The sequence below is a fragment of the Hydra vulgaris genome, chromosome 08 (genome assembly GCF_038396675.1).
Source record: "Hydra vulgaris chromosome 08, alternate assembly HydraT2T_AEP".
Lineage (NCBI taxonomy): Eukaryota > Metazoa > Cnidaria > Hydrozoa > Anthoathecata > Hydridae > Hydra > Hydra vulgaris.
The window spans coordinates 12606941-12624099 of record NC_088927.1 but is presented as its reverse complement, the minus strand read 5'-3'; the positions used below and the strand labels follow the sequence as shown (position 1 = coordinate 12624099).

Sequence of the window (17159 nt, the reverse complement as noted above, 5' to 3'; positions counted from 1 at the left end):
TTGCAATTGCTAATGCATTAAACATACTTCAAAAATTTGATATTGGAGCTTTGTCTCTAGACAAAGACAAAATTAGATTAGAGAACATTTTATTGAATACATTAAAAAATAACATTTTTCTGCCTTTCCAGTTAGCCAATCAAAATCATGTTTTAATGAAGAAAAATTAATCACGTTAGAAATTTCTTGCTCATGCCGTTCAAATTGGGTATGGTATCATGCAAAAAATACCAATCTTTATATGTTACAGTGTGATAAGTGCAGCGAATGGTACCATAAAAAATGTGAAAATGTATCTGATGAGATATTCAATTAAATAAATGCTGAAAAGTCATGGATTTGTTTAGCTTGTAAAAAGAAAAAGAATTGTGTTCACTAACATGAATGAAAAATTAGTCATAAATCAAAAATCAATCAAAATGCTTAACAATTTTCATTCGTTCTTATCTCAAAAAAAATTTATTAATGGAGAAACAAACTTTATCAAAAATGCGAAATTTGATAAATCTGTACTTATTTAGTAAGTTATAAACTGTTTACACAGCATTATTTTCTTTATGTTATTTAATCAGAGGTTATGATATCATTATTTAATCAGAGGTTAGAATATTATTATTAAAAAATAAAATTTTAGAAACAACTGTAGAAATTATTTGTTTTAAATAAAAGAAAAATTGAATCTAATAGACTTTCATTATCTAAAATATGCTTTTCCTATTTTTAAATATATATTGTTAAACACAACTACTAACTACCTTATATTTTTGTAGAATATGTTTTTTCACATATTATAGATTGGTTTTTAAAATGCTTATTTATGATAATATTTGTGGCAACCCCCTAATCATGTTGTTAATAACAGAATGAGTCTGGAATTTAAATGCAAGCTTGGAAAGAAACTGCAAATTGTCTTAATAATTCATGTTTAACTGAGTTTGTAGATTTATTAATAGACTCAATACAAACAAAGAAAAATTTCTGGATGCTTTTTATAAATTCATTTTTAGGTCAGCTTTATCTGGTAACTGCCCCACAGCTCACAATTATTAATTATTGATGAACTATAAAAATAAAATGAAGGAAAAACCAAGTATATAAAGTAATGTCAAATTCATTGGTAAGTTAATATATGTATGTTTGTGTTCTGTTTAAACCTCTGGCGCTGTTGGCTCACCCAAAAATTACTGTAAGTTTATTTGTGTTCACCCGTAAGTTACTTTATGTATGTTTATGTTCTGTTTAAACCTCAAGCGCAATATTGACTCACCCGTTAGTTACTGTATGTGTGTTTGTATTCTGTTTAAACCTCAAGCGCAATATTGACTTACCCGTAAGTTACTGCATGTATGTTTGTGTTCTGTTTAAACCTCTGGCGCGGTGTTGACTCACCCGTAAGTTACTGTATGTTTGTTTGTGTTTTGTTTAAACCATTGACTCATGCATAAGCTACTGAATGTATGTTTATGTTCTGTTTAAACCTCAAACGCAATATTGACTCACCCATAAGTTACTGTGCCTATGTTTGTGTCGTGTGGAAACCTCTGACGTGATGTTGACTCACCCGTAAGTTACTATATGTTTGTTTGTGTTCTGTTTAAATCTCTGACGCAATATTGACTTACGCGTAAGTTACTGTATAATTGTTTGCGTTCTGTTCAAACTTCTGGCGCAATATTGACTTACCCGTAAGTTACTGTATTATTGTTTGTGTTCTGTTTAAACCTCTGGCGCAATATTGACTCACTCATAAGTTACTATATTTATGTTTGTGTTCTGTTTATATTTATGACATGGTGTTGACTCAGCTTTTAGTTACTTTATGTTTGTTTGTGTTCTGTTTAAACCTCTGGTGCTCTGTCATTTTAGTGACTGCCAAGTTAGTCCACCATAATATTTCCACTTTTAATACACTTTTTAGATAAAATGTGGAGCTCTCTTTTCCTGATGGAGTAACACTTACAGAAGTAACTTGCACATTTTTATTTTTGAATATTACTTTACCCTGTTTTAGAGTAATAATACCATTTTGTCCATTATTACACACCTGTGTGTAATAATGGATAAAATAGTAAAAAAAAAAACTTTTTTTTATTATATTTTTAAAATTTTTAATATTTTTAAATAGTAAAAAAAAATAATTTTTATAATATGTTATTTAGATTTAAATTTTGTCCATTATTACACACCTGTGTGGCTAAGACAGTTTTCCATAATGTTATTTGTTTTCAACTGCATACTTTATACATTTTTTTTGTGTCTTATGTTTGTGTTTAACAGTGAAAGAACAGTTACAATAAAAAGATGCGACTTTGCAAAATGATGAGTTAGGTGGTCTCAAGTTTTTTTTGACTGAACAAGAGATAGTAGCTCTCCTAAGCATCAAACATGATAGTATTTGTAGATAAGAGTAATAGACTTAACGTCTTTGAGGCTATTAAGGCTAAAGATTAGGAGCTTGGTTTGATCTAACTACATTTTCAATGCGGTTTTCAAATAAGTCTGAAAGATAAAGGGTATTATTAGAAGAATCAGTCTAATAATGAGAATAATTATCCATACACGAGTGGATAAGAAATAGGTTGTGCATACATTTTTTTAAATATAAGCAAAGAATTAGAGTTATAGTTTCCATTAAAAGTGAGTAGTAAAAGGTAATCAAAAAGAACATAAACTAGAGAACTCAGTTAGTGTGTCTGAAAGTCTTCTTGAATCTATTAAAAATCAAGGTATCGTTGACACGTCTATATACGATAACTTTACTGGTGTGGTAATGCTACCATACCAGTAAAGTGTGAATGATATCATACTTTTAAGCTCTACCCACTCTGGTCTCAAAAAGCTGATAAAAACATGCGGTATTTACAGTAATTTAAATTGTATTAAAATAAATGCCGAAAAAACTGAGTTCATGATTTCAGGTAAAGCACAAATACAAACCAATACGATAACGATTTCTAGTAATAAAAAAAATCTTCAGAATAAACTTAGACATCTAAGATTCACATGGGATACTAAACATTCTATTTTTGCTTCACTCAGTTATAAAAATGTTGATGAAAAAATCTCAAACTTTAGAGCTGTTTTTCAAACTCTTATTCAATCTGGAACTCGGTTTGCTCACCCAAGTTTTATTTCCTATATATATATAAAGTGTTGGCAGTCCCTACCTTAACTTATGGTATGGAGCTATGTGAAAATAATTCTGTTTTGATGAAAAAGCTAGATGTAATTGGAAGAAGTGCGCTAAAATCGCTTTTAAATGTTTCGAAACACAGTAAGAACTATACAAATTTGCTATTCAAAATGCAGGAAATTTTAAAAAGTATTTAACAAAATAAATTAAATTTGTTCCTTCATCTTCTTAATAACAAAACAACTGCAGACATAAACTTTTCACAGCAGAAACACACTTTATTTTAAACATTCGTTTGTTGGCGATATCCAGGACCAATGCCATTTTCAGATGTTAAATTATCAAAATTTAATTCAAAATAAAAAGAGGGTTAAAATAGCACTATCTAAAAGTAAAATTTCCTCCGAAGTTGAACAAACTTTGAAGTATGCAATGGATTGCTGGAATGCAAAAGAACAAAGAGGAAAAAATTCTAAAGTGAAATTCACGAGAAATAGCTTTCTTATTTTCTTTTGACCTTGTAAATTACATTAGGTGTTAAATAAATGAAATAATAATAATAATCAAATACACTCTATAGAAACGAATTTTGATCCGTGCAACAGCTGAGTTTTGTTTGAGACTTTTGCAGTCCGTAGCCAAAAAAAAAAACATCGGAGACTTTTTGGGTGGACCAATTTCATTGTTGCTTTAGAAATTGCACAAATATATATATATATATATATATATATATATATATATATATATATATATATATATATATATATATATATATATATATATATATATAACGGGTGATGCGGAAGTTATCGGACAAAATAAAAACGTCAATAACTTATTTATAAATAAAAAAACAAACTACTATTATTTTTTTTTAAATAAAGCATTTATTTTTTAATAAAAATATATTATTTTTTATATGAAAAAACACCGCCATCTGCAATTGATCTCAATTTTGCTCTGACGCCTTTAAAAAGTTTAAATCAGTTTCTTGTAGTTTTAGTTTAATGCGATCAATCAAAACTTGCTCTGTTGAAGCTTGCCAATCTCCCTTGTAAACCTTCTGTGCCAAATGTCCCCAAAAATTTTCAATTGGTTGTGCTTAAGGCACATTTGGGGATTGGATTCTTTATCAACGTAATAGACATATTGGTCCATCCAATTTAGAGAATCTTTAGAATAATGAGAACTTGCTAAATCTGGCCAAAATAAATAGTTAAAGTCTCCATGATACTTGTGAATAAATGGAAGAAGTCGTTTTTCTAAACATTCATTAATATAGATTGATGAATTGATCGCTACAGCCTTAGAAGTGCGAAACAATGGCTTGGACATACCACTGTCAGATATGGCTATCCACATTAATAATTTTTTTGGAAATTTCTCTTTTCCTATAAAACGAACACTTTCTGGGCATGTCTTTTTGTTGTTTGTGTAGTATCCAGAATTTCCAGACATGTTGTCCCCTGCAAAACAAAAGTATTTTTCGTCACCGATGACTAGAAGCGAATTTGTGTTATAGAGTTGGTTAACTAGTTTCATGCTTCTTTTCTTTGCCTTTATTTGTTGTTCTATAGTGTATTTTGGAGTCTTTTTACGTTTTCTATATTTAATATTCATTTTTTTTAACTGAAGACCAATTGTCGATTGATTTACACCGAATTTAATACCTATTTTTCTCTGACTGACTTCTTTTCGACTGTTGACAAGTCTAGTTAATTCGGCTTTCTTTTCTCTAGTCCAGGATGTCGGACGACCAGGGTGCTTTCTATCAGAAAATGATTGGACAGTTTCAAGTCTTTTTAGGTTATCATATATTGTACTTCGAGCAAATCCTTCCTTTTCAAAATCATTTACGATTTTTTTTTTTTTTAAATATATATTTTGAGTCGCTTTCGAAAAGATTCTCGTTTAGTTGCATTTAACCTCATTTTAAATAATTGTGTTTCAAATAATAAAGTTTATATTTTATAGAACGTTTATGCCTACGCATAAAACCACAAAAACTAATTATTATGCTGAAATAATGAAATTAGGATTTGTCCGATAACTTCCGCATCACCCGTTATATATATATATATATATATATATATATATATATATATATATATATATATATATATATATATATATATATATATATATATATTTATATATATATATATATATATATATATATATATATATATATATATATATATATATATATATATATATATATATATATATGTATATGTATATAAATTAGTAGAAAATCACCAAACAAAAATTTTTATGATAAGATTTCAATGTTTACTTTATAGTAGTGTTTTTTATCAAAGAAAATAATAATAATTATATTATATTTCTTTGTTACTTTGTCCTGAAGACATCTTTCACAGTAAGTATCGTTTTAATGCCAATCATTTTTGTATTTTAAATTCAGTTTAAATAAAGTTCTTTACTATAAGCCTTATCAAATTAAATCACATTATAAGTTTTATAGGGTTGTGATGCTATTTTATTTTCATTAAAATAAATTTAAAATTTATAGCCTAATCTGGATTTTAATTAATGCAATTAAAAAGAGCATAATTTTTTTTAATAATGGAGTGAGTAATATGAGTAATAATTTTTCAGATGCCAAGAAAGTACAAACGAGTGACAAGTCGGTTAAATCCTGATGCTCATACAATAAAAGCTGCTGTGGTGGCTGTCGAATCTGACAGTTTATCACTACGAGCAGCTGCACAAGAGTATACAATTTCAAAATCAAGTTTACAGCGGAAAATAAAGGTTAATAAAGAAACTTCTTACAGTAACTTATACTTTGATGAACAACATAAATATATTTTTAATAAGACACAAGAAGATGAACTTTCAATATATCTTCGTCAAGCATCTAATATGCATTATGGACTTGATGTTAGAGAAACAAAGCAACTTGCATATCAATATGCAATTAAAAATGACATTAAAATACCAGAAAACTGGAAAAAGAGTAAAACAGCTGAAACTGAATGGTTTTATTTATTCTTAAATCGTACAAAATTATCTATTCGTACACCAGAAGCTACCAGCCTTAATCGAACAACTAGTTTCAAAAGCACAAATGTAGATACTTTCTTCAAAAACCTTGACAGTGTGCAGAAGCGCTATAACTTTTCTGCTGATTGCATTTACAATATTGATGAAACAGGTCTGACAACTGTTCAAAAGCTAGTGAAAGTAATTGCTGAAAAAAGAAGTAAAGCAAGTAGGGCAGGTAACTTCTGCTGAAAGGGGAACCCTAGTTACAATAATGGGTTGCATTAATGCCCTTGGAAATTTTATTCCACCGTTTTTGATATTTCCTCGTGTCCACTTTCGTAGCCATATGCTGAAAGGTGCATAAATACAGAAATTTTTTTGAAATGGTTTGATCATTTTGTGGAGTATGGACATCCTAGCAAGGATCATCCATTACTTTTAATAATGGACAACCACAAAACTCATATATCGATTGAACTGATGGATAAAGCTAAGGAAAGCAATGTTTTGCTCTTGACATTGCCATCCCATTGCAGCAACAAACTCCAACCACTTGACAGATCAGTATTTGGGCCATTAAAGAAATTTTACAATTCAGCATGTGATTCATGGTTAAAGGCACATCCAAATACTCCTATGACAATATATGACATTTCTGAAAGTTTAGGCATAGCTTATACGAGAGCCTTTACTTCCCAAAACATTCAAAATGGTTTTAAAGCAGCTAGCATTTTCCCGTACGATCCATATGTTTTCAGTGATGTCGACTTTTTATGTTCTTATGTATCTGATCGACCAATTCCAGCAAATGACAATTCCGACAAGCAAACAATCCCCACATCACTGTGAATTGTATCTGAAGTTATTAATGAAAAGAAACAGCAAATCAGCACTTCTGCCTACCATTGGACAGCAGAAGATATAAGGCCATTTCCAAAAGCGGGTGAAAGGGTGGCAAAGAGAAAAAGTGCAAAAAGAAAATGTTCTAGGTCTCTGGTATTGACTGACACACCAACAAAAAATGAACTAGTTAAAAGTTTATCAGAAGATAAAGATAAGAAAAAGAAAAAAAAATACCCCCTCAGACATCAACATAATTTTGAATCAATTTAAACATCAAGCAACCTGTTGAACAAAGTTACAAATGCATTTAGAATGGTATTTTATTTTTGTTAAATATAAATAAGTTTTGTGTATTGTTATGTTTTATAAGGAGTAGAATAAACAATAAAATAATGCTTAAAATTATTTGTTTCTATTTTTGTCCCATTTCACCCCAACCATTGTCCCATTTCACCCCAACATGGGGTGACATGGGACAAACAGTGTCACTTTAAAAAACCAAGCCTTTGAACTTAGTTTGATGGTTAAATAATGGGTTTTGCAATAATTTAAGATGACAATTCATTGGACTAAAGTTTTAAACCAATTTGTATGGTTTTTGTGGAAAATTTAAAGCGCAGCACGCAAGCAAATTTTTTTGTCCCATCTCACCCCGTTCTCCCCTATATATATATATATATATATATATATATATATATATATATATATATATATATATATATATATATATATATATATATATATATATATATATATATATATATATGTATATATATATATATATATATATATATATATATATATATATATATATGTATATATATATATATATATATATATATATATATATATATATATATATATATATATATATATATATATATATATATATATATATATATATATACAGTCGTGTGACAATTTATTATGGCCACCCACAATTTTTTACATTCACAAGTTTTAAAGTCTATTATTTTAATATTTTTTTGTGATTTATGTACTCAAAAGTAATTTTTATTTAAGAAATGGGTATTTTTTTGAAAAATAAAAAACATTTAACAAATTGTTAATAAATTCTATTATTCAAAAATTACTACAAATATATTCAAGATCAATACTTGGTGATTCCTCCTTTTGCCTCTATAATTGCAAGAACCCTTTTTGGCATTTTTCAGCCATTTCCTTCAATTCTTTATTATGGTTCCAATGGTGAATAATTCTTTCTATTAAATACACTTTATTTGTAATATTTTCTTTAGATATTTGCTTCTTTAGGAGCGCCCAAACATTTTCTATAGGATTTAGGTCAGGAGAGTTTCCTGGCCAATCAAGTAATAGAATATGTTGATCTGATAGATATTTTTTAACTGATTTAGCTGTGTGACATGGTGCCCCATCCTGCATGAAGGTTTTTTTTTCACCTGGACTAAACCATTCTGCCAATTGTGGCAACAATCTTTGTTCCAGGACTTTTTTATATTGTAACTGATTCATTATTCCCTCTACAATATAGAGCCTTCCCATTCACCTTCCACATATCACTGACCAGATCATCACAGAGGTGAGGTGTTGAACAGTTTGAATGATGCAGTCCAATAAGTATTTTTCCCCTTTTTTTCTTTTTACATATTGAGCCTTTTTTGTTAAAACTTGGAAAGTACTCTCGTTGCTAAAGCATACCTTAAAATATTATACAAGGATTGTTAAGTGAATATTTAAAGTTTGGTGTAATAAAGTGGATATTTTAAATACATCTAAATTAGTTTTACCAATTTCCAATCATCTTCTGTTAAATTCCTATACTTTTTTGCCCACTCAAGCCTTTTTTGCATCATTTTTGGTGTCAGTTTAAGCTTCTTAGCTGGGCGTCGTTAAATGTAACCAAGATCGTGTAGGCAACGTTGAACAGTTCTCTTTGGCATTTTGACTCCAGATTGGTCCAGCTTATTAGTTATTTTATTGTTGGTGGCCTGTCTATTTTCTAGAACAATCTTGGTAAGTGTTATTTTCCCGTGTGGTGTTAGGATTCTCTTCTTTCCACATTTACCAACCCTCTTTGGCATCAAGTTCTCCGTATTAGCCATTTTTTTGTGTATATTTTGTACAGAAACCCGGGAAATGCCGCATTTTCTGGCAATTTCTTATTTGAGAAAGAGTAGTATTTATTAAAAGTGCCCTGATTTCAGCAATTTTTTGTGGTAACAAGTCCTTTTTTTCCCCATAACTAAAATTAGATATCACATTTCAGTACTGCAGTTAAGAATTTGCTTTGGTACTCATAACTTTAAAAATATCAAATCAAATACAATTATTTTTACTTTAAAATAAAAAGAAATATCCAAGAAACAATATTTTTACTGATTTTAATAAATATTTTGACGATAACGTAATAAGCGAATTCCAAACTCTGGTAATAAAACTTAACAAGTGTACAGCAAAAAGATTAAAATTAAGATGACATCATACAAAATGGCTGTCAAAAAAGACAGTGTTGCCAGTAGAAAAAAAAAAGCACTGATTTTATGAGTTAAAACTTTATTTTAAACAAAAGATCAAATTTCAATAGTGAATTTTTACTCTTCATATGAAAAAAATTAGATTAAACTTCAAAATGATCAAAAGTCATAGGTGGCCATAATAAATTGTCACACGACTGTATATATATGTATATATATATATATATATATGTATATGTATGTATATATATATATATATATATATATATATATATATATATATATATATATATATATATATATATATATATATATGAATATATGTATGTATATATATGTATATATATATACATACATATTTTTTTTTCAAACTTTTTAATTTCACTCTTTTGTATAATATTATAACTTGTAAAAATTTATTTTTCTCCATCTCACAAAGAGTTTTGATGAAAAGACACTTTGTCTTTTACTTGCCCCAGTTATATTGTTATTATATATATTTATTAGAACTTGAGAATAACATTGTAAAATGTTTGCATCATGACGAAATAAAACTAGCTAGCCCTCCCTGACAAATAGGTCAATTAGGATTAAATACTTAGAAAGGTATATTTCACAGCACTTATTTAAAAGTTTATTTTTTAAATCGACACACAAAAAAAGAAAAGTACCCATTAAATATTCTCTCGTGTCAACAGCAAGTAAAAAAAATAATACTATATGGTAATCATACATCATCTTAATAAAGAATTATTACAAAAGTGAGGAAAATGATTAGGAAGCAAAAAAACAGTTAACAAGAAGAATTGCTTAAAATCTTTTATGAATCAAGAAAACACAACAATGAAAGAGAACTTTAAATTGCTTATTTTTAAAGAGAAAAAAATGTCTTCAAAGTTTTGCATAAAAAAACCAGTGCTGAAACGTCGAGAACTTATTTGAGCACCATATTAGTGTTTCAAGAAAATATAAAGAAACACTGCAACAATGAAACATGTTTTTTTGTTCAGATTCACGCAAGGCTGCAACCAACCACTATTAAGTGAGAAGTTACAAGAAAACAAAGAATTGAGTTAAAGAGCAAAAAAATGATTGACAGATGAATTAAAAAGTTGATTAAATAACATGAAAATGGAAGAGAGTTCTAATAAGGTGAATAAGAGATTTGTAGAGGTAAATCTTCTTGGATCATCGTTCAGAAGTGAACAATGATCCAGGAAGAAAGAAGAGGACTCAGTGAAGAAGAGGAATCAGAGAGGGTACCCATACTTCAATATAAAAAGTCACTGCAAGCCTCAACCTGAAACAGAAATGAGATCAGATTCAAGATCCGCTACTTGTTTTCAACCAATAGAAAAGAGAAGACTTTTTATCAAGACGTATAAAGTTAAGTTATCGGCAAATAGAGCCACTTTAGATGAAAGGTAATCAGGAATACCATTAATGTAGGTAATAATAAAACAGGACCAAGGATAGATCCCTGAGATACCCAGAAGTTACTGGAAATAAAGAAGAATGTCGCCCTTTGAGGATGACTTTAATAAAGCGGTCAGAAAATTTCAGAGGTAGGTGCTCTTGGTTCAAAGATAAAATCTCATGGTAGGATAAAGAAGAGTGCTGTCTATCTAGAATAACTTTAATGCTAAAAATAGAGAAAAGTTTTTGATAACTTTTGTTAATGCGCAACGCAAAGATTTTGTGAATACTTGGAGCCAGAACTTTCTTACCTTTTTTATATAAGATATAGTAAAAGCAGTTAATTATTAAAGTTACCAAAACTTAAGAAATCAGCAGAATCTTGTTTTCCTGACTGCCGGAAAATTGCTTCTGTGGATCTACTTTTTACAAACTCTAGAAAACACTAGATTATCCAACTATCATTCAATAAGTTTTCTTTTTTATTATTAGCTCTTTGAGTTTTTAACCAACAAATAGCTAAGATTTTTACTCAAATCTAATATCTTACTCTCCGACAATCAATATGGATTTCAATTGTCTGGTTCTATAGCTGACTTGCAAACATATCAAAGCTTTTGATAAAATGTGACATGCTGATCGTTTTTGAGATTATTAAATCATTTCTTTCTGGTCGCAGTATTATTTATCTTTGAAAGCCAACACTCCTCTTCATTTCCAATAACTACAGGAAGATAATATATCCTGTACTTTTTTAATCTAAATTAATGATTTTCCTGAAAATCTTTCATCTAAGTGACTCTATTTGTCGAGGAATCAACTATTTTTTTGCTCACCAAAGCTTAAGGACTCTCTCTCAACATCTTCTTTTGTTAACTCATACAATCTTCAACTTTTAAAGTCTTCTGTCAACCATTTTCTTGCCATTTAATCCTATTCTTTATTTTTTAGTAACTCCCAACTTAAACCTGTTTGTTTGCAGCCTTATTAGGAGCGAATTAGAGAGTGTAAAAAATACATAGCAACTTGGAAAAAAGTAATGACATAAACAAAAATACCATCATAAATAAATAATACTATAAAATAATGAAAATAATTATACTATTTACACACATTATAAAAAAGAATAAATAAACAACCACAAATAAATAATTTATAAAAACTTTCGTATTTTTTATCAAAATAAAGAACTTTTGATCAAAACTTACCATAAAATATTGCATTTCTTTGCTATAGAAACATGAAAATGTTTTTGAATTCAACTTAGCTCTTAGTTTATGATTCTATAGTTAAACATCGGATTTTGAGGTTCAAATATCAAAATCATTTCTAACAGTTGAGAAAGTCATATTGTTGTGAAAGTTGGTAAGTTAAAATAGCTGAGATCCTTAAAAAGGAGAAGAACATTTAAAAGTTTCATCTATGTTTTGGAAAAAAAAAAGAAAAAAAAAAAAATTTATATATATATATATATACATTTGATAAATTCTAAATTGTATATATATATATATATATATATATATATATATATATATATATATATATATATATATATATATATATATATATATATATACATTTGATAAATTCTAAATTGTATATATATATATATATATATATATATATATATATATATATATATACATATATATATATATATATATATATATATATATATATATATATATATATATATATATATATATATATATATATATATATATATATATATATGTAAAAGTTAAATCCTAATTTAGTTAACCTCTAATTTGATGTGGTTTGTGGTCTGGAAAGTAAATTTAAAACTGCAAGCATAACATAAATAATATTTTAGTGAATGCCCAAAAATTTCAAAGTTTATAAATTTATTTTTTTAATAAAACAGTAAATTTTCTCATCAAATAAGTTTGATTGAATATAAATGTTTATTAAATCTTAAAATGTTTACATTTAAGATTTAATAAACATTTACCCCAAAAAAATTGCAAAATATATATCAAAAGTAGGAAAACCTGGTAAAAAAAATTTCTACATTAGAGGGCAATTTCGACATTGCCCTCTAATGTAGAAATTTTTAAAAGCAAATTATTTAAAAGTTTAAAATAAGATAAAAAATGTTTAAGTTTTAAAAACATTGGCGCAAAAGAAACTTGTTTTTGTACCTACTTCAAAACGTATAGAATGTAATTAAAATGTGATAAAAGAAAATAGACCAAGAGAAAAATTATTTTTTTCTCTTACCGTAAGATTGGGTGGCTTTGGCCCATTTTGCACCTAAATGTCTATTGCATCAAAGCCACAAAAGTTATTTCCTCAAACACTAAGTACTATTAGAAGTACATAGAAAGGACAGTTAGAACTATCTGTCTTCCATTTAAAAATTATTTACCTGAAGTATCTTTTGGATAGTTTAAATGGTGGGCCAAAGTCGCCCTGTGTGTTAGGGTGACTTTGGCCCAACCCTGTAAAAAGGGACTAAAGGAAGCAAAACAACAATAAAAACAACAATATTTAGGCAAAGAAAATAAATTTACAAAAATAAAGTGACAAAAAAAGATTTAGTAACAAAGTTCTTGTATACAATAAATAAAATATAGGTACAAACTAAACAAGTGTAGGTACCAAGTAAACAAAACAGTTTAGGTATAAAGTAAACAAAAATGACTAAATAAATGTTTTAAAAAATTTAGTGAAAAAGTTCTGGAACTGAATAAATTCCTCTTTTCGAAATTTTCTTTGGTTCCTCAATAAAATCAACTATTTCAGACTGGGGGAAAAAAAGTTGCACTGCTGGTAGTGACCATTTCCAGTTAAGTCCATTTTTTCATAAAAGTAATTTCTGCTACATTTTTTCTTAATTTTTTCAACTGCAGAAAAAAAAATTTCGAAAGTTACTTTAAAACTATTCAATAGTTATTACATTAAATAATATTAGTTATTAAAATAATTAGTTATAAAGTTTACTAATTGATTAGCTAAATATAAATAATTCAAAATAAATAAACAAACCTTTCCAGGAATTAACTCTCCATTGCATTTAACAATTACATAACAATTCTCTACAAGATTTAACAATTTCTCCTTTTTACATACATTTTTTGTTTTATCAATATTTTGAAAGTTCTTTTTGCCTAATGCTGAATGATCTAAAGATTCTGTATGACTTTCCACGACTAAACTTACATCCGCAAAAATTAGACTAGAAGTCTCAGTAGTTCCAGTATTTGTACTTGGGCCAGCAAAGTCAATGCCGTTGGTCTCAATTGTATTTATAATACTGATAGGTGTATCTACATTATTTGAATTTAATCTATTATTTTCATTTATAACACAAGATGATATATCTGTTGAACATAAGCTTTTACCTGGGACAGCACATACTTTACGTCGCTTTGGTTTTTTAGAACCATCTGAGGGATCATCCAGTGACTTACATAAATGATCTAAAAATGATTGGCTTACTAAATCAGTAGTTGAGTCTAAACCTACATTACAACATGGTAGTCGTGAAAGCACTTGAGACTTGTCTAATGGAAAAATTCCAGTTTTGCGAAAACCAGCTCTAAGGTTATCATTCCCATGTTCATTTAAGTTGGTAATTAAACGGTCTAAAAGTCTAGAAAATTCATCTTTAGGAAGAGAAGCAACTCTCCTTCCTTTTCTTTTCTCCTTCCATTCACATAATATTTTGCGCCAGTTAATCTTCATAGGTCTAAAGTAGGCAACATCTAACGGCTGCGTGAGATGTGTAGAGTTTGCTGGTAATGCCACAAATCCTATGTTATTGCTTTGACATGCATCCAGTACTGCAATACTCAAATGTGAAGATAGGTTATCACCTATAATGACACTTCTTCCTTGAGCCTTCTTATGTCTTGGTAGAAGTAAAGAGAAAAACCAGTCCTAAAAACATGTTGAGTCAAACCAAACACTTTTTGATCTGTTATAACGTGCTTTTGGTGGCCCATGTTCCATCCATGTATTCCATAACGACTCAGCTTTGTAAACAACATAAGGTGGTAGCAATTCACCATTAGCATTGCCACAAAACATTACAGAGAACGAGGTCTTTGTAGAATTAATTATGCGTTCAGGATACTTACATCCACGCTTTGTTATTACTTTTTTTTTACCTGGATCGTTGAGTAATTAAACCATTCTTTAAATCTTTTAATGCATTGTCTAACTTTTCTAAAGTATAAGTAACATATTTTCTTTTTCCACGATTTGGCTTATAATTTTGTGGCATATTTAAACTAAGAACTAAACAAATTTCTCTATTTACTAATACAAACTGTTATACTGATTTTCTTTTGCATTACTACTACAAAGTTTTTCATTCCAACATAGTAACTACCATAATATCTATAAATGATCACTAAAAAAGGTTTACTCTAATACATGGGGTGACTTTAGCCCGGGCCAATGTCACCCTATATAGTGGGCCAAAGATAACCTATTTTTTTTTAATCTCAATTGCAAAAAAGTAACAAACTGTTAAGCTTTCAAAACAAGATAGAATCAAACACTAATGGTTTAAAATTAATTCAGTGTATATTCCAATAAAAAACCTTCTCGAGGTACTGCTATCGATGTAAAAGTTTACACACCTAAAAAAATTCGGATTTTAGGTGCTTTTTCTAAAGTGCAACTTACAATAATATCACAAAGACTCGAGTTAAGTAAACTAAGTTAGACTAGATAAATAATAAATTTCCCACAATTTGCTACTAAATATTAACCGGCATACCTTGAGGTATCGATTTTAAACCATTTTTAAACAAAAATTTTGCTTCGGTTAAAGTCATCCCGTAAGGCCAAAGCCACCCAATCTTACGATACATAAGACAACAAAAATTAAGCAAAGCTTAAGGAGAAATAATACGTGTAGATATCTAACCTTACTTTTTAGTTCCAGACTAAGTATTTAACAGACTAATTAAGCATCTTAAACTTAGATACACCAACTTTTCTAGAATTCTAGGTTGTTATTTATCATTAGAAAGAGCTTCTATTGAATATTTTAAAAGTGAAAAAAGTATTAAAATCGAACGATTCCACAAAAAGGTATGACGTTTTAAGTACCAATTTTTAGTTATATGGATTTGTTGATAAAACTGTGGTCAAAATAAAGTTTTTTTTAACTAAAACTATTATAACTTTGTCAACTCATATATATATATGCCTAAAACTTAGTTTCCATAGATAGATATAAGAATATGAGTAAGACCCCTCAAAAACCATTAAAAAATCAAAAAAAAATATTTTGTGTAATTCTGACACGAAATTTATCGCTGAACTTGAATTTGAAAACCATTTCTTCAAGTAAGATTTAGTTCTTGAGATATAAATCTATTCCTTTAACTGGGTAAATTTGATCTGCCTAGCAACACGCATAGCAACAGGTTTTTAATCAGAATTGCAAGCTATTTTTTTTTGTTGTTGTTGTTATTTAATAAACTTTTTAAACAATGGGTAAATCATGTAGAGTCAAACAAAGTACTCAAAGTAAAAAATCCAGAAAATTTCATTTAAATAGATCCACTAAAACTTTGCCAATCGATTCAACTTTATCAGTTGCTCCTGTTATTAGTTATAAAAATGACCATATTTCTTGTAAAACTTCTTTAAATTTATCGATATCCTCAATAAAAATTGAGAAAATTGAGACAACTCAGCATAATAAAAATAAAACTGTTGGTTATTGAACTGTTGGTATTGAAATTTTGTATAGTGTAATTAATCAACTATGTTGTAAAAAATGTTTACAATCAAAATTCAATCTTTCAGAATGTTTCCTCAAAAAAAAAGGAAACTCAATGTTTAGTATTTGCTGCTCTAACTGCAGTGAAAAAACTAAATTTTATACTTCAAAGAAACATTCTGGGAAAAAATTTTGAATGTAAATAATAGAATAGTTTATTCAATGCACCATGTGGTCAAGTTATTTTAGGATTAGAAAAGTTTACATCTTTAATGAACATTCCTGAACCTATGATTAAAAATGATTACAACAAAATAAATCTGTCTCTGATTGTGCTAAAATTGTCGCAAAAGAAACAATAATTGATGCTGTTAAAGAAATTTGTCAATCTTCTTCAAATATTGTTGACACTGCATTATCAGCTGATGGTAGCTGGCAACATAGTGGGTTTTCTTCATTAAATGGAGTTATTACAACAATATCAATGGCCACAGGTAAAATTCTTGATTACGAGCCACGATAATTTTATTGTAAATAAAATTATCGTGGCTCTGCTTCTGGCATGGAAGTAATTGGTGCTTAACTCAAGTTACGCATT

General features: G+C 28.3%; 1 protein-coding gene across 1 annotated transcript in view; it reads left to right on the top strand.

The window, feature by feature from the left end:
• Window positions 1–1007: 1007 nt before the first annotated feature.
• The window catches only part of LOC136083629 (uncharacterized), a 40520-nt gene continuing 24368 nt past the window's right edge, over window positions 1008–17159 (top strand). Inside the window, exon 1 of the mRNA XM_065803109.1 lies at window positions 1008–1964. The gene's annotated coding sequence lies outside the window, so the exon portion shown is untranslated. The remainder of the gene's footprint in view (window positions 1965–17159) is intronic.